Source organism: Porites lutea, chromosome 1, assembly GCF_958299795.1.
Source record: "Porites lutea chromosome 1, jaPorLute2.1, whole genome shotgun sequence".
NCBI lineage: Eukaryota > Metazoa > Cnidaria > Anthozoa > Scleractinia > Poritidae > Porites > Porites lutea.
Genome location: NC_133201.1, coordinates 23,710,031 through 23,728,392, shown reverse-complemented (window position 1 = coordinate 23,728,392; position 18,362 = coordinate 23,710,031). Strand labels below are relative to the sequence as shown.

The window sequence follows — 18,362 nt, the reverse complement described above, 5'->3', positions numbered from 1 at the left end:
TTAAAATTCGAAACCAAACTGAGATTTCTGTGTAAAGAGCTAACGTTTGGTCTCTCGAAGAAACTAAACCGTGAAAAGGTCTATTGCCACCATTTTAAATGAATTCAATCAAAGTTTAGAGGCAAAAAAAAATATTTGTCGTCGCTTGTTTACGTCCTCAAGAAAAACTTCCCATCAGAAAATGTTGTCTAAGTCATGCCGCGACCGAAAAGCGTGCGTCATAATGCACGTGCAGGAGGTGCAGAGTAATGTTTTCCTTGTTAGACCCATTGGTTGCCAAGTTTTTTGACTTTGCTAAATGCTACAGCTCCCAAATCAAAAATAAGTTTCATTTTATGGCCTTCTATATCACTGCTTAATAAATAAAGTGCAGTGTTACTGGGAAATTTTCAAACAGGCTTTCCCTTTTCAATCACTATTTGGCTAGTTTGACCGGACCAAGGACATAGTACGCAAAATTTACTTTCGAATATTATCTAAACTTTGGTTTTAAAATTCAACCAGTCGACCGAATTTTTTTTTTTTGCAAGTCGAAAGAACATTTCTTGTACGCCGTGTACACCAAAAATTAGCCTTCTTAACACTTAATTGCATATACCTGAACTAAAAATACATCCAAGTAAATTAAGGCGCCATAAAAAAAGCAAAAATAACAGAACAAAATTCACCTACGACAATCGAGCTTAAGAAGGCAAACAGATCAATAAAAAATCGGAAAGTTTCGTTTGTAGTTTAACCTTATTTTCTTCCCGAAAATTACGTACATCACAAATTAAAACGGGCCGAAACTTATCCGAACTTATCTAGGAAAGATCGAAGCTACTCAGTCTGCAAGCAGGGTAGTATAAATCATGTCAAGATAAAGCTAAATTTTCAACTTAAACGGGTCTAAATAGGGAATGAATTTTCAAAAGAAAGGTCTTATGTGAGAGTTCAGTGAATCGTGTTTTTTATTTTTAGCTAAGTGTGAGCAGAGTAAAACGTTTATATCCTGAAGTATTGAGATAATGAAACCGCCTATATGCATTGGTTTCTTTTCTTTTCATCCACTTGTCCATGTCTTCAGATAGGTTCATCCTATTAGGGATAAAAATATTTTTCTTTTTTCCTCACGCTAATGATATGTTTCATGTTCATTTACCGTGCTTAAATATTCTCACTGAAATTCTCCATACTTCTTTACAGTATTAAGCCAATTTAATGTGACGTCCCACATGTTTTGTCTTCAGCCTAAACGTTAACTTTGAAATTTACACAATGTACAAACTGAGTACTCACAACTGTTGTCTTTGCCAGATTAATTGTTGCTGCAGAATATTCAAGAGGCCATCATGGCTCTTGGTATATTGCCATGTTTATGCCCCACAGTACGTCCAGAGCGGTTTTCCTGTTGAGAAATTTAACCAGTTAACCAAGAGAGTTATCCCCGAAATCAGAGTATTGATATATTCAAATCAAGACAAATCACTGAGTTGTCTAGCTCAAGTAGCTTAAGACTTACACCCCTCGAAGGATATAAAAAAAGGAGCTAAAAAACAGAGGCTCCAAAATCAGAAGTTTTGCTTTCTCGAACTATTAAAAGGTAGCTCGAATTTTTTTAGCTTTTGTTTGTTTGAGAAGCCTAATAAAATGCTAACCTTAATTGTGTTATAAACTATGAAAAGTGCCGGAAAGTATAAAATCGACAACATGGAATGAATATCAAGCTTGACCTTAATTAGGTTTAAAATTAAACTGAGTGATAATAAGAAGTGAGTAGACTTACCTTTTTAAATACGTTTCTTTGTTTGAACTTTGAACATGTCAAAAGAATCATTAATAAAAATTTTCCAGTGTTTAAACAGCATTAAACGGCCATTGTCAATTGCATGACAAGTGAAATGGAGAGCAATTTTTTTTTCAAGGTACGCGTCAGCCTTGAATCTTGGCCACCCGCGTCGCAGTGGCGGGAAATCGGATTTTGGAATCCAGTCCCCAAGGGCGCGATCCATTCAACCAATTCCGGAATATTTCGGTCCAAAACTCAATGGATCGGTTTGGTCCAACCGGAAAAGTTTCGAAAAAACGGGTCCACCTTTTGAGGTGGACCAATTTTCCCGGTCGGACCGGTTGGAATTTTGGTTGAATGGATCGCACCCCATTACTCTGGATTAAACCGTCACGTACATGCAGGATTCATTTCTGTTATTAAGGACCATTAAGTAAAAATCATGTTGATTACAACCTTATATACAGCAGCTTAAGGCCTGGAGCGTAACAGAAATTCATCCTTGGGCTTAAAATGACTCAATTAGAGGTGAGCGAGAAAAGGTTTCCTAGCTTTTTGCTAATGTAACTCTGGTCAAAAACACAAGGAAAACCGTGCCTTCTCTAGAAACCGATAAAGTTCTAACAAACTGAAAATGACTGTTATTATAAGCTTATAGTTTTTCCGAATGTTCGACCTCCCGATATTGATATATTTCTGTAGTCTTTTAGTTACTTAACTTTCCAGTGTTTTATCATAATATTATTACTATTTTGCCTGCCCTAATAATTTTCACAATCGCAAGTTTTGAAGAACAACATAATGGAATACAAAAATAAAATAATATGCCCGGCAGCCGGGAAGGGTCTAAGCTGCACGGCAGCCAGAATGTTTTTTTGATTTTCTTCAAAATCCTTTTTTCTAAATATAATCGTTTGAAAGTATTATATCTTCGATTAGAATTACCAAGGGATTAGGAAAACAGGAATGGCTTAGCAGTAGAGCGGTTGTGGTTTCTTGGGCATGGAGCCTGAGAGTCGACGCCGTTTCGACACTTAGAAACATTCGAGACTCACGAGTACGTTTTCGCACAGGCTAAATACCCGGTAGTTTGAAAGCCATCTGGAAAGTTAGAAAGCCTGTTAGTAAGCCAAAGGATGCATACTAGCCTCGATTAGTTTTCCAAAGCAATAACGAAAATATTAAGTTCTTTCATTATGAAACCTTAGAGTCAATGCACTGTGTGAATCAACTAACGTGTGGTAAAAAAGGGTGCAAAGGCAAACGCAGTGCGAATTACGGCCCATAACAAACGGGAAAGGCGGTCCCTGATAACACCAAATTAAATGTAACCAGTTATAAAAAAACAACTAACGAGTCACGAGCGATAAGGAATAACAAGACGAGCTAAAAACCAGACTAAACGGGGCGTAAAAGACGTGAGAGCTCAAAAAGAATAATAACCATACGACTGACTTATAACAGAAATCGCGACGATAACTGTGATCCTCGGTTATCTCCTTCGCGATAATGGCACTGAGATTGCGGACGCGAACTTAATTAGAATTGATCGTGATTACCACCTGGCGATCGCGATTACTGAACCACGATCGAGAGCAATATGGCACTCGAAGATCGCCGATTACAACTTAACTAAATCGCACCGCGATCGCCATCACCGCTTCGCAGTAAGTACAATGCCCCCTGCGATCGCGATTACCAAACCGGGATCGTAGTCCTGACATAAAAAAATCACGGATTTGACTTTACTAAATCTCGCCGCGATCGTGATCACCACGCCGCGATAAGTACAATGTCGCTGCGATCGCGGATACTATTTTTCAAAATCGCACGACCCCATAAGCTGCATAGCGTTTAATATCATCGAGCTAAAATAAAAACTGTCTGTCTTCGCGATCGCAATCATCTTCCTGCGATCACGATCATTCCGCTGAGATCGCTATAACTTCGCCACGATCGCTCTATCTTTACCATCGTGACCCTGAGATCGCGGATAATATTTTTCTGAATCGCGCCGCGATCGTAATCTTCTTCCTGCGATCACGATCATCGGGCTGAGATCGTTATAACTTCGCCGCGACCGCGATTTCATCGCCAGCATCGCAATTCGGGCCTTGGGATGGCAGGTACGATTTTTCAAAATTGCACCGCGATCGCGATCATCTTCCCGAGATCACGATCATCGCGTTGAAATCGCTATAAAATAACTTTGCCGCGATCGCGATCACCACGCCGCGATTGCGATCACTACGCCGCGATCGCGATCATCGCGTCGCTATTGCAAGCGCGATTTACTTCAATTGCATGGCGATCGCTGATATCGCGCCGCGATCAAAATCATCGCGCCGGGATCAAAATCATCGCGCCGCGATCGCGATCACCGCGTCACGATCGCGATCACCGCGTCGCGATCGCGATCATCGCGTCGCGATCGCGATCACCGCGCCGCGATCGCTATAACCTTGCCGCGATCGCGATCACCGCGTCGCTATCGCGGGCGCGATTAATGTAAATCGCGCCGCGATATGCACAATCGCGCCGCGATCGCTGCCATCGCTCCGCGATCGCGGTCATCGCGGCGCGATCGCGGCGCGATCGCTGATAAATTTTTACAAGGGAGGCTTTGAGGCAGCACACTCATTACAGCGTCAGTTACATGTATATTCAAAGGCTACTTCCCATGACAGGCATGCTCATGCTACATCAAGTTAGTTTTATATCTTAATTGCTTTTTTTAGTAGTTTATTTTTTTATATTATCATACATCTCAACACTACAGTACTTGAAACTAATATTGTCACCTACTTAAATATTGTTAGAACTAAACTGACAACTCTTTTTATAGAAAGGTTAGGAAGCTCATCATATCATTTTCACATTGTTTTGTGAGACCACAGATATGATGGATAGTTCATAAAGATATGAAAAGCTCTTGAATTTTAGCTACCCTCTTAAAAGCTCTTGAATCTAAGTTGAGTCAATGGAAAATCCTTGAAATTTAAATCTTGTTTTGAATATCCTTTAATCTTAAGATCTTTCATTGTTAGCAAAATAATTTCCTGTTGGAGAACATCCATAGGTATTAAAAATACCTTTAGCATAAGTTTTTCATGGGATGCTGCAAACAATAAACTGCAGGAGCTAGTCTGCAGTCACCCATTTGCAGTTTCACTTTGCCTGGATTTTAAACTTTAGGCAGACATTCATTGTTTATCACCAGCTCTAACTAGCACATCAGAGGGTGGTGTAGAAAGCTGCTTCGTGCCTTTAAATGTAAGGCTGACCAATAATATTATTGTTAGTGGCAAGAAAAAATTCCTGTAAGTCACCTACGTACTGCTGTAAGCCCTTCCTGCCATTCAAACTTGAACTGCAAACTGCAAACTGCAAATGCGACCAGAAGACCACTTGCGTGATGTTCTCATATTTGAGACTTGTTTGCAGTGTCCCATGCATGAAAAACCTGATGCTAAAGGTCTTTATTGAAATTTTAAATGCCAATTTACAGTTAGTATTGAAGTCATATTAGTGAAATATCAGTTTTTGGGAGCTACACTGTACATGTTCTTGAATATTATGTATCTTATTGTGTGAAAACTGGAATCCATTGGGGAAAAAGGCAAAGTCTGGTTTAATCACATGTTCTTGTTGGTATTGAAGTTGTTGGCACTTTTGAATAATCAACTTTATTTCATTATATTAAGTCCAACAGATTTTGCAGCATTTCTTTTGCTATAGAGAGCATGGAAAATGGTGATTATCTTCTAAAATGTTTGCCAGCTAGAAATATTATATAATGGAAGTTCTTTTTATGTCAGTCCCTTAGATGTGTACTCAAATGTATTCTCCCTCGTTGAGACAACGTTATGTAAAAAACTGAGAGTTGTGTATTCCCATAAAAAGTATATGTTACAGGTCAAATTTATTTTTAGGTTATTTTTTTTAACCTAGTTTATTTTTTAAACCTAGTTTATTTTTAAAATTTTGTTTAAACCAGTTTATTTTTAAACCTAAGTAATTTTTCAAATTTAAATGTTTTTCGAAATAAAATTCTAGGTCAAGTCTTTATTTAAAATGTTTACCTTTCATGTAAAGTTAGGGCTTTTGTACACATTTGAGTGATTATAGGGTTAAGCACTTGGGTTAGTGATTAGAGTTAAGCACACTTGGGTTAGTGATTACGGTTAAGCATTTGTTTCACATATTGGTTAGCTTTCATGTAAGGTTAGGGTTACTGCACACATTTTAGTGATTAATAGGGTTAAGCACTTATTTAGGAACACAGCTTGCATCTTCATGGACAATAGCAAAAGTGCTCTGTGTGGGGATTAGGTTTATTGACAGTTCAGCTTTCTCAAAGACATTTGGAAATTGCACTGGATAGACCACTTAGTTTGTAGTTAACATCACTCCTTACAGTAAGCATTTATTCAAGGTAATCTGTGGACAACAGGAATTTTCACAAACACAACTAGTTTTAAGTCATTTATTTTTTGGTGAATTTTGCATAGTAATTATATGTCATTACATTTCTGTTCTGCAGCCTTTCTGCATGCAGCAGAAAATGTTATTTCTGTACTAAATTCCAGCTGTTTGTTGCTGTACATTTATTTAGCCTGTTTGTTGAAATATAAGTTTTCATAATTCCAAACTTGGTCACGATTTTGGCGTAGTCATTTTCAACTTCAGTTATTTTGCCAATTAAAACATTAGGATGAAGGGGTGAAATTTTGTCCACTGGATCAATTTTAATCGACACATATTCATCAACATGAAATTGTGGACCTCTTTTTCTAGTCTCTTTCATTTTGCTGTTATAGTTCACCTGTCTCTCATTTATATCTGTTTTGAGTTTCTTCCTCTGAGTGTCATTCTCGTCTCCTTCTTCGGTGAAAAGAACCGAACTGATAAAGACAAACTTCCCATTGCCGTTCGTAAAGAAAAAAAAAAACAATTGGACACATGGATTACTGTGAAGTATTTCCATGCCCGCAAAAGTGCCCGGCGGCTGCCGGTTACAGTTTGAACAAATTTCGCGTGATGTGCAATGTCGTATAAGGCCTCAAGTAAAGACGACATAATGCGGTCGACTTGATTCTGCTGTTATTCAAACTGCGATAACTGTTTTAATTCGTTTCGAAAAGAAAACTGTTGCTACCGTTCCAAAGCATCTCCTTTGCCCGGCGTTTTAATCTGTTACGTGTACACCTTGTCCTTTGTTAAAACCTTTTGGATATGGTCAGGAAACAGAGCAGTACAGAGCAGCTGTCTTTCAAGTTAAAACAGGCGGGGATGTTGGAAAATTTTGTAGACTTATGAGGTACAATTATCTATTCGTTAAACATGGACTAGTGTTAGTCGATTTAGGCACGTAGGGGCAGTTCGCAAAACTCTTAAATGTATCCCTTTCTCTTGGTAATTTTTATTGTAAATTAACTTGCTGTCACTAATATTTTCTCTGGTTTTGTTGTAGCCAGTAAAAGGGATCAAGTCACACAGTGACATGTACGTTTGCATAGGTCAAAATTAAGTAATCATCCCTTAGGTTGAAATGCCATCAAAATATTTGTTAAAATCCATCTCGAATGATATTTCTCGGTTAGTCTCTTTCTCTTTTATTCGTGTGGAGTATAAAAGACGTGTATACTAGTTTTCAAACCATGATAGGCAAAATCTTTACCACTAACGGGATTCATGAGCACTTTCTAGTCTCCTCCTCCAATATCATAATATTTCACGTGACCGAGTAGAAGAAACTAAAAGCAACTAAAAGTTTAACTGTGCTATTTCGCTTAATTTGAGGCTTAGCAAAGTAATATTTCTACTCTTGTTATTCGTAATTGGTAAATAAGAGAAGACAAGACTTTGTAATGTGTACTATCCACATCAGTTCGTGTTGCACAGCTGGTATAACCATCTTGCTTTATGTACCTTGTATGCTAGCAGCGAAGTAAAGGTTACCTGTACGGAAACATATACGTGGCTGCTTGCGCATACTAGTGTTGTAGTCTTGACAATAATTAACAGACAATACAAAAAAAACACAAACTTACAAGTATTGTAGCTTAGATAGATTGGAAAATATCCCAGGTGGAAGCTGTTCGATTTTGTTGTTGTACAGATATCTGCAAGAACAAGGTTAATTACTATAACTGCGTATCTCATGACAACAACAATCAGTCAAAAAAAACCCTCATCATTCTCTATTTTAGTTCTTATCGTACTAGGTTATTGCTATAGTACTGCCCTCTCTATGTACTGGTAACTGTACATGCGTACATCGAAAACGGTCATTTTCTTTAGAAAATGGAACTATGCTTTAGACACTATTTACCAGGGGCACCCAACGAGACGATAGTTCAAACCACTTAAACATAGTATTGTTAAACGTATTTTAGTATTTAAACGGTAGATATAGGCATATTTTTATCCCCTAGAAATTTTTTCATCTGTTCGGATTTCCTAGCTGAAAGTCTAGTGATCCGAAAATTATAGGGATCAAAACTTACCTTTTCGAAAATTTCAGCCAGAAAAAAGGCTCCCGAAAATTCTAGGTGACCTTTTAAGGGTAAAAATCCGTTAAGAATGGGCAATTATACCATTTTGTAGATGTTCGAAAATCCTAGGAGAGGGGAGAAATTTTACAACAAATGTTCCGAAAATTCTAGATCGCAAATCGTCTTCCGAACAGATATTTTCCGAAAATTGTCGTTGGGTGCCCCTGTTTTGCACACACCTACTCCCATTAGTTTCACGCACCCTCCGATAAGCTAAAGTTTAATTTTAGATTTACATAACGATCAACAAGGTTCATTTTTGTAATTAGCAAAAGTCCATGGTTTGTACTATTTTACTGATTAATTAAAACCAGGAAATGCTTTTAAAGTGACAGATTTATCAAAATCCCGTTTCTCTAAACCAATAATAAAGAAAGGTTTAAGAAGAGGACGATCCAACTAAATTGAGTTGTCAAATGAATTTGTCTTTTGCAACCATTACCTAATCGCTCAATCTAGACAACAATTTGGGATTGTTTTTCCAATTTGTTTTTCAGCTTAAGCTAGAAGGCAATAGTAACTAACTGTAATACTTAGGTTCCAAAGTCTCTGAGCTACAATAGTTCAATGACCATATGGTGGTTCAATAAGCATAACAATAGTTCAAAAAACCGCATAGTTGCCTTTTATTATAGGTAATTATTATTATTATTATCATTATTATTATTAGTTATTACAAGTGATACTGGTAAAAGTAAATTATAATTATTTTACACTACATAAAGTTTATATAAAGTTTAAACCTTAAAATAATTTGATCAAAAAGGGTTAAAATTTCGTCTTTCTACAGTGCAAGGATGAAGAGCAGAGGTTGGAGTTAAAGGAGAAAGAAAAATGGTACGTTGATGAGGTGAAGACAGTAAAAGCGATAGTAGGAACTGTTGTTGGGACTAGGACAAGATTATTACCAGTAGAATACAAGCAATAGAAGGGTCTCCAAGGTAGAGATTATTTATCGAAGCAAAGAACGAAGAGGCAGGTGAGAGGGGGCCTGTTGATTGTGTCTGAGATTAGAGAGACTTTGAGGCTTTTTATGAGGCTTGTCACGGAACGGGATATGTTGCACGAAAAGGACTATATAGCAAAAATAACCAAGGCAAGGGAGGATGAAGATAGTATGGCGTTCCAGAGGGAGTGCCGTGGGGACTCGACTAATCTACATATATAAATTCACATCAAGAGAGGCTTTTTTGGAAGAACGCGAGGTACTAAATTACGGGGATGGCCTTGTACCTAGAAGGTATGGTTAAAACGTTATTACTCGGCTGTTCCGCCAATTTCTTTTTTCCCGAAATCTCCTTTTTGCCATCAGTTAAGGTGACTCGACCCAGTTATTTTGTGGGGGTACCATCCTACTTTAAAGCTACCTAGTATCCCCACCTTTACTTTGATCTTAAGTCTAACATATAGCATGGATAACATATAGATCAATTTACAATACAGCATAAAATTCTCGGCGATCGGAGTAAATGTCACGTGGTTATAGTGCCACGCCTCTTTGGGGACTGAGTCGAAATTCTGCTGTTGCCGGCATTTTTTTCGTGAAAATCTATCGGCTACATATAGTGTGCATTAGTGCCTTGTGTTGAACAGAGTTTCACCAAAATCGCAAAGACCCAATGCGAGAAATTCAGCGGTTTCAGTTTTAAATGTAGGTCATAATTAATGTGAAAATGATAAGCGAACTTTACACGATTATATCTAATAAACTCTGAGATTTATCCCTTTGTTTTGGGGATCTTCATAACAGATGGGTCCTTGCAAGTCAGCAAAAAGCTTTAGGGCCTTGTAAATGCGAGCGATTTGGAGCAATGCAAACATATAGGAATTTTATTTTTAGCTATTTGTTGACGTTTGCCAGCGTTTAAGAGTCCTTCCCACGAAAAAAGCATAATCTTAGAAATTTGCAGTTTTTTTCCTTTAAATTGGGTCTTTGCGATTTCGGTGAAACTCTGTCCAACGCAAGGCACTAATGTGCATTATATGTAGCCGAGAGATTTTCACGAAAAAATGCTGGCAACAGCAGAGTTTCGACTCAGTCCCCAAAGAGGCGTGGCAGTGCAGCGTTTTCGAAATTTTCTTGCAGTTGTCCCTCCCCCCACCCTATACAAAGTTGAAACTCGGAAAAAAATTCTGGATACATACATCCAACATTGTTTGTGGTGTGAGGGGAGGGGTTGGACCTGTGTGTGAATTGGAAAACACCCAGAAATGCAAAAGTGTCCCAAGACTTTTGTCCATGATTATCTGAAAAAGAGATAGGAAGAAGAATAAAGGCAATTTTGAGGGGTTTTCAGGCCTGTAAAAGTGTTTTTTCGGGATCCTGATGAAAGATCGTAATTGAACAAATCTTTTCCCAGCTTTTCGGAGTTTTCTGAACGTGATTTAAGAATTCGCTCGACAAGAATGATATACACCAGAAATTGTGGAATCTCATAACGCGTCCTCTATTTTAAAGGATAACATAACTTTTAACAAGATTCACCTCAGAAAACGGTTAAGGGAAGCAACGAGTTACTAACATTATGGTGTACACAGTAAGAATTTCGGCAGGCCAAGGAGCTAGAGTCGTGGATATACGACAAAGCACGAGGTCATTTACCTCGTACTCAATATGAGCACGAACGTCAAAAAATCCAGTAGGCTTGGTAGAGAAAATAACAACGTATTCCAAAAGATTTAACGGCCCGTGAAAAAATATTAAGCCATGTGAATAGCTGTCCCTGTCATTTATACAAAACAAGAATACGACATGCAATTGTGATGTAAGAAAAAAGCGGTTGTTTCATAATACGTCTCAGGTTCGTGGCAAAACAATTTTTCGCTGTCTTGTAGAGAATTGTACAGGATCATTTTTGGTTTGAAAGTGTTGCTAATATGTATAGCGTAATATCTGTCACGAACTAAATAAACAACCAAGCGAGTTTACTTTGAACTGATTTCCATAGCTGGGGAGTACGCACCAACAGTACTCACTCTAAGAACTTAATAAAGTGTGCTTTTCCTATAGAATCTTAACATCTTGGGGATGGTGACAGAAAATTTATGTGTAGATTCATCCTTGACGCTTTTATTTACGGCGAAAACACAATTTTTAGCTCTTTAGTCACAGTACTCACTTTGAAATGGAGAGAAAGTAGAACAAGCTAATTTTTCCTTACTGGATCAAGTGAGTAATATTGTATTCACTTTACGGGATGGCCTTTTTGACTCAGATTATTTCAAATGCAATTACGTTTTGGTTGAAATATACCTTAGCCGTGTTTCCTTAATGAATTTGTAGCGAATATTAATAATACACTGTGCTTTTGCGACCGGGTACTGTGTACGATGGTCGAAACATTGTGCCTGACCAACTTCCGCTGTACTGGGCTCCAGTTTAGGGGAGTGGGCCCGATATGGCTAATCAGGGAATTGCCCTGTATAAACTTGCAATGTTGAGGAAATACTTTCAAAGGTCATTATTATTTCATGTGATTATCTACTTGTCTCCAAAATGCCTAAAAAGCATAGAAAAAGAGAAGAAAACAGACTTTTTCAAAAAACAAGGATTCAGACAATCCTGGACAAACGTCCTTGGGATAGTACTGCAATATTCATATTTTCCTGTTATTTCTCGGTTCACTCTTTAAACAGTTCAGCGTTTTCGAAATTTTCTTGCAGTTCTCCCTCCCCCCACCCTATACAAAGTTGAAACTCAGAAAAAAATTCTGGATACACGCGTCCAACATTGTTTGTGGAGTGAGGGGAGGGGTTGGACCTGTGTGAATTGCAAAACACCCAGAAATGCAAAAGTGTCCCAAGCCTTTTGTCCATGATTGTAGGCCTTACTATGGGATCTGTGCGCTTTTCGTTGTATCTGCTCCTATTAAGTTAAAAAAACGAGTCCCAAGACTTTTGTCCATGATTGTATGAAAAAGACATAGGAAGAATATAAAGCAATTTTGAGGGGTTTTCAGGCCTGTAAAAGTGTTCTTTCGGGATCCTGATGAAAGATCGTAATTGAACAAATCTTTTCCTAGCTTTTCGGAGTTTTCTGAACGTGATTTAAGAATTCGCTCGACAGGAATGATATACACCAGAAATTGTGGAATCTCATAACGCGTCCTTTATTTTAAAGGATAGCATAACTTTAAACAAGACTCATCTCAGAAAACGGTTAAGGGAAGCAACGAGTTACTAACATTATGGTGTACACAGTAAGAATTTCGGCAGGCCAGGGAGCTAGAGCGTGGATATACGACAAAGCACGAGGTCATTTACCTGGTACTCAATATGAGCACGAACGTCAAAAAATCCAGTAGGCTTGGTAGAGAAAATAACAACGTATTCCAAAAGACTGAACGGCCGTGAGAAAATATTAAGCCATGTGAATAGCTGTCCCTATCATTTATACAAAACAAAAATACGACGTGCAATTGTGATGTAAGAAAAAAGCGGTTGTTTCATAATACGCCTCAGGTTCGTGGCAAAACAGTTTTGCGCTGTCTTGTAGAGAATTGTACAGTGAAAGTGTTGCTAATATCTATATGTGTTTATTTGCCATTAAAAATTACGTTGCCTGATATCTGTCACGAACTAAGTAAACAACCAAGCGAGTTTACTTTGAACTGATTTCCATAGCTGGAGAGTACGCACCACCAGTACTCACTCTAAAAACTTAATAAAGTGTGCTTTTCCTATACAATCTTAACATCTTGGGGATGGTGACAGAAAATTTATCTGTAGGTTCATCATTTGACGCTTTTATTTACAGCCAAAACGCAATTTTTAGCTCTTTAGTCACAGTACTCACTTTGAAATGGAGAGAAAGAAGAACAAGATAATTTTTCCTTACTGGATCAAGCGAGTACTATTGTATTCACTTTACGGGATGGCCTTTTTGACTCAGATTATTTCAAATGCAATTACGTTTTGGTTGAAATATACCTTAGCCGTGTTTCCTTAATGAATTTGTAGCGAATATTGATAATACACGGTACTTTTGCGACCGGGTACTCTGCACGATGCTCGAAACATTGTGCTTGACCAACTTCCGCTCTACTGGCCTCCAGTTTAGGGGAGTGGGCACGATATGGCTAATCAGGGAATTGCCCTGTAAAAACTTGCAATGTTGAGGAAATACTTTCAAAGGTCATTATTATTTCATGTGATCATCTACTTGTCTCCAAAATGCCTAAAAAGCATAGAAAAAGAGAAGAAAACAGACTTTTTCAAAAAACAAGGATTCAGACAATGCTGGAGAAACGTCCTTGGGATAGTACTGCAATATTCATATTTTTCAGTTATTTCTCGGTTCCCTCTTTAAACAGTTCAGCGTTTTCGAAATTTTCTTGCAGTTCTCCCTCCCCCCACCCTATACAAAGTTGAAACTCAGAAAAAAATTCTGGATACACGCGTCCAACATTGTTTGTGGGGTGAGGGGAGGGGTTGGACCTGTGTGAATTGGAAAACGCCCCAGAAATGCAAAAGTGTCCCAAGACTTTTGTCCATGATTGTAGGCATTACTATGGGATCTGTGCGCTTTTCGTTGTATCTGCTCCTGTTAAGCTGTGTATATAGATCGAACGCACGTGGGAGCCTGCCTACAGATGTCCCGCCTGCTCTTATTTAAACGACAGTGACGCGAACTATTGCCAAGCCTGCGGTAAACCTAAGTCGCCTGAGCCAACGTAAGGGGCCCGTTCAAATGCAGACATGCCTCTGATCAACTTTTAAGCGCTTTACAGAATTCCAAGAATCGCTCAGAAACAAACCTTATGAACGGCAAAAGGATTCATTAGAAGTTCAGCTATCGAGTTTCTTACGCTCTCTTGTACCCCCAAAGACATTTTCTGCTGCGATCGCGGAAGACATCGTAAAGTTTTTGATTAGCATGGATGCCGCGGGAAAACAAGAACTCCATATAGGCTCATGCTCTAGTAAGACCTGTAGTTGCCCTAAGCGTCTGGCGGCCGGAACTGTCGATTCATATATAGGGAAGCTTAGATCGATTTTCAACTGGCACATCCTTGTGTTAAAGAATATAATTATTATGTTTGTAAGAGAGGAGCAAGCTCAGCGACCTTTGTAACCTTGTCTGTCTGTCCTTTTATTCTATTGCCTATCTTCGCGGGCTTATTACCGAAGGCTCTGTGCTTTCTCCTCTCAATAGATACCTCCTGGTCAGAGATATAACATTCTTTGTTACAGACTTTTACACCGGTGATAGAGCATCCGATTTGGGCCGTTTAAAGGCAGATGAGCTTTCTCGCCTTAAGGATAGGGAGGGGTTCCTTCTTAACTGAACGTTTAGTAAAACGAGGTATGCAGGTCAGTTACGCCCCTTTTGCTCTGTTAAGTATACCAAATGTATCTGTCTGCCTGGTTTTTTGGCTGAACTATTATATTGCCGCATGTGGGACGTTAGGTGTCCCTCTTCTGAGTGAGAAACTCTTTAGATCCTCGGAACATAAAAAGTTTGTGTCACATCGTCCGCTAGAGGTTCAGCCGTATATGCAAGACTCAAAAAGTATCTTAAGGCTGCCAGCATTAATGACGGAGAGACCCTTCACCCTAAAGGGTTTGGGTTGTACTCCGGAGCAGATTGCCCAGTACGTGGTTTGGCGGAGCACAGAAATTGCCTCGTATTACACGCGCCGCCCCAGTGCTTCTACTTCTTTGCAGTTGATAGAACGGGTTACACTCAATCTCACTTCTGCGGGCTCTCCGCCCGCCCTGCAACTCTCCGACCAAGAGAATTCGCAGAGAATTTCGTATAGTTGAATTGTATCTTTCATGACTTAGGGACATTCATTCTAGTACTCTACGGTGGTTATTTATGTCGTTCTATTGGATATAAACTTGTTGTTAGTTAATAACTGAATCTTTATTGAGTTATGGAGTATCGGGTGTTGAGTGTTGGGGTATTGAAATTATAAGGTCGATGTCCTTTTTTGGGAAGGACGGAGACTTAGGTTATAGCAGACTGCCTCAGGGAATGGCAAGGGGCGGATCTCTCTCCCATAACTTAGTTTCACGATGTGTTAAGTGTTAAGTTTTCAATTTTACATTTGTCCTCAACTTAGTCTTTCTCGGGTCTCTTCCTGCCTGCTAAATGCTCAACATAGTACTACATCCTCACTGTTTACCACTTAACACATCGTAAAACTAAGTTATGGGAGAGAGATCCGCGGATTGTTGCGGAAAGAGGTAGGCGGCAAGTATAGATCGCGAGATGTGAGGAGTTGTCAACCAACACCAGGAGAGGAGGGTGGGGCGAACCTTGATAAGTCGTCTCGGCGGTCGGAGCTGTGACACAGCGAAATCAAAGCCACGTGGTGTATTATATTTCTAAGGGGAGCCTGCAGTGCAGTGATGCGTCCCTAAGCACGGAGAGGTTTTTTACCAGTCGTTTCACGATGCGTCAATTAATTATTAAGTGAAAATAGTCTAGGGATGACAATTAATGAATTATGTGTTACGAGAGAAGGATAAAAAGCCTGGTTGGTCGTTGAATACAAAGTCAGGGCACAAGCAGGAGTATTACAGACACTTAACCACTGATTTTTATCAAAGGTTTGAAACTGTAGAGGATGTAAATTTAGTGAAGGACAACATGCAGGCTCTCTTTTTTGTTAATACTTAGAAAGTTCAAGCGGCATTTAACAAGAGGAGATTTCCTTAGCTTTAATTTAGGGGCCAATCTGGATGATTATATATTGCCTGGTTGGAATCTGATACCTAAAGTGCATAAATTGACAGAAGAAGCTAGTGTGGCGATGGAACCGTTGCTGGGCACGCTTTTCCTCTCCAAAGCTACGAATTGATTTAGGTGGTCTTTTCGTATTTCCTATGGTTTACAGTGAGGATGATAATGAAGTTTACATTGTCCAGAAAGTATTAAGGACAGCAGGGGCAGGGTTGCCTTTATTAATCTCCTTTTTTTATTTTATGGAAAGTAAACACAAAATTCAAGAATTTGCTTTGTACAAGGAGGCTGTCACAAGAAAAATGGCAAGATATTATAACTGATTAATTGTAGTTTGGTAAAATAAATCCAAAGTGCCCGGCGGCTGCCGGTTACAGTTTGAACAAATTGCGCGTGATCTGCAATGTCGTAAGCCCTCTAGTAAAGACGACATAATGCGGTCGTCCTGATTCTGCTGGTATTCAAACTGCAATAAGCTCGACCAATTTGTAACTTTTTTAATTCGTTTCGAAAAAAAACTGTTGATATCGCTCCAAAGCATCTCCTTTGCTGTTTTAATCTGTTACGTGTAGACCTTATCCTTTGTTAAAACCTTTTCGATATGGACAGGAAACAGGGCAGCTGACTTTCAAGTTAAAACAGGTGGGGATGTTGGAAGTTTTTGGACTTATGAGGTACAATTATCTATTCATTAAACATGGACTGGTGTCAGTCGATTTAGGCACGAAGGGTCATTTCGCAAAAGTCTCACATGTATCCCATTTTCTTGGTAATTTTTATTGTAAATTAGCATTGCAGTCATTAATATTTTCTCTGGTTTTTTTGTAGCCAGTAGAAGGAATCACACGAGCGACATATACGTCTGCATCGGCTAAAATTAAGTCATCATCCCTTAGGCTGAAACGCCATAAAAATACTTGTTAAAATTCATCTCGAATGATATTTTTCTGTTAGTCTTAATCTGTTTTATCGATGTGGAGTGTAAAAGACGTTTATACTTGTTTTCAAACTATAATAGGCAAAATCCGTTTACCACTAACAGGATTCATGAGCACTTTCTAGTCTCCTGCTCCAATATTCTAATAGGCTGATTTAGCAACAGAACGGGAACGTCAATTGACGACTGCGCGCGCAAATCAAACAACTGGCTTGACCAATGGCAGAGCTGCAAATTGCGCACCGGAAGTCGAATTTAGTCCTTTCCCCGCGCTTTCCCGTCGTCAAATGACGTTCCCGTTCTGTTGCTAAATCAGCCTAATATGTCAACAGCAACGAAGAAGGGTATTTTACATGTGGCCGAGTAGAAGGAACTAAAAGTAACTAAAAGTTTAACTGTGCTATTTCGCTTAATTTGAGGCTTAGCAAGATTACCCGTACGGAAACTTATATACGTAGCTGCTTGCGCATACTAGTGTTGTAGTCTTGATAATGGACAGCAGACAATACAAAAAAACACAAACTTACAAGTATTGTAGCTCAGATAGATTGGAAAATATCCCAGGTGGAAGCTGTTTAATTCTGTTGCCGGACAGACCTCTGCAAGAATAAGGTTAATTATTTTAACTGCGTATCTCATGACAACAACAATCAGTCAACCAGTTTAGTGGCAGCTAGTGTAGTCATTCATCATCATCATCATCACTTTTATTTATACACGGTAAGAACAATCAGGCTAAATATACAATATCCCAAAAATGTTTACAAACTATAGAATTAACGGTAATAGCATTTACAAAGATGAATGTTGAAATAACTAACTAAATAAAATTAATTTACAAAATTAAAGCTTGTTTTCCATTAATGCCATGTTCGAGCTAGAAGTTAATAGTTTCCGAAAGACAGTCAAAGATTTTGCTTGTTTTACATCAGTGGACAAATTGTTCCACAGAACAGCCCCGCTGTAGCAAAAGCTATATCTATAGTAATTGGTTCGTGGCAAGGGAACTGCAAGCTTGTTTTCAGAATCTCTAAGGTTATAAGAATTAAATAAATCGTTGCGTAGAATGAATTTTGAAGACATGAAATCAGGTGCAAGGCAATTCAAAGATTTATACACCATCACAGCCTCCCTTGACGACCATGAACAAAGTTTCTTCTGAATTTTCCTCGTTAAAAGGTAATTTTTAAGTGCACAAATTGTTCATGCGCGGTCCATATTTGTAACAGTACATTAAGGCTAGAGTTTTGTACGTTAATTGTTATTTCCACCATTGTGTCTTGTCTTTTAGCAATTATTTAAGCACGATGAGGGGACCCTTTTATGGTTAATGCAGAGGCACCTTAAAACTACAACACCAGTAGCATAATACACGGGATGGTGACTTTTTAAAAGTAGACTATGCACGAT

General features: G+C 38.7%; 1 long non-coding RNA gene across 1 annotated transcript; it reads right to left on the bottom strand.

The window, feature by feature from the left end:
* Window positions 1–1,013: 1,013 nt before the first annotated feature.
* On the bottom strand, window positions 1,014–1,852 carry LOC140936410 (uncharacterized). Its single transcript, XR_012165383.1, has 3 exons — window positions 1,766–1,852; window positions 1,279–1,387; window positions 1,014–1,077 (listed from the first exon to the last, which is right to left on the bottom strand). It is a non-coding gene; the product is annotated as an uncharacterized lncRNA (long non-coding RNA).
* Between the last annotated feature and the right edge of the window lie 16,510 nt (window positions 1,853–18,362).